Consider the following 842-nt stretch of genomic DNA (forward strand, 5'->3'; position numbering starts at 1 on the left):
CTTTTTTTTTTGAAACAGAATCTTACTTTGTTGCCTGGGCTAGAGTGCTGTGGTGTCAACCTAGCTCACAGCAACCTCAAACTCCTGGGCTCAAGCAATCCTTCTGCCTCAGCCTCCCGAGTAGCTGGAACTACAGGCATGAGCCATCATGCCTGGCTAATTTTTTCTACATATTTTTGGTTGTCCAGCAAATTTCTTTCTATTGTTAGTAGAGACGGAGTCTCGCTCTTGCTCAGGCTGGTCTTGAACTCCTGAGCTCAAACAATCCGCCCGCCTTGGCCTCCCAGAGTGCCGGGATTACAGGCGTGAGCCACCACGCCTGGCCATACTTCTTTATCTGTTCCAAGTAGCTTTAGAATCACGGAATTCAGAACTCTACCTCATTCTGGGCTCAAGTTTTCATCCCTATAAGTGCATTAGTGGCAGCAACACTGGTTGTAGGAGGACTTTACAGGACTCAACTTGCTATCTCATGTGCATAGGGAGCACAGTTTTTACTTGGACTGCATGCTGTATCCGTCAGGATTGAATCAGAGAACCAGAACCATTAGGAGATACTCACAGATATATATAATTGTTAAGGGATTTCTTGTAGCAATTGGAATCTCACACAGTTGTGAGGGCTAGTTAGACAGTCTCCATAAAGCTCTTCTCTTTGTGTGTGAGGGAGCTTGAAGTCTGCAGGGCAGGCAGTTGAGGATGAAAGATGGATGTAAATTGGGGCACAGAAAGAACAATCTGGAATCCATCAGCACAAGCTGAAATGTACAAAGACACACTGAACACCTGTCAGTTCTCACTCTCCCCAACCTTGATCACTTGCAGGAAAATCTTGTGCCCTT

Source organism: Propithecus coquereli, unplaced genomic scaffold, assembly GCF_000956105.1.
Source record: "Propithecus coquereli isolate 6110/MARCELLA unplaced genomic scaffold, Pcoq_1.0 Scaffold81, whole genome shotgun sequence".
Classification (NCBI taxonomy): domain Eukaryota; kingdom Metazoa; phylum Chordata; class Mammalia; order Primates; family Indriidae; genus Propithecus; species Propithecus coquereli.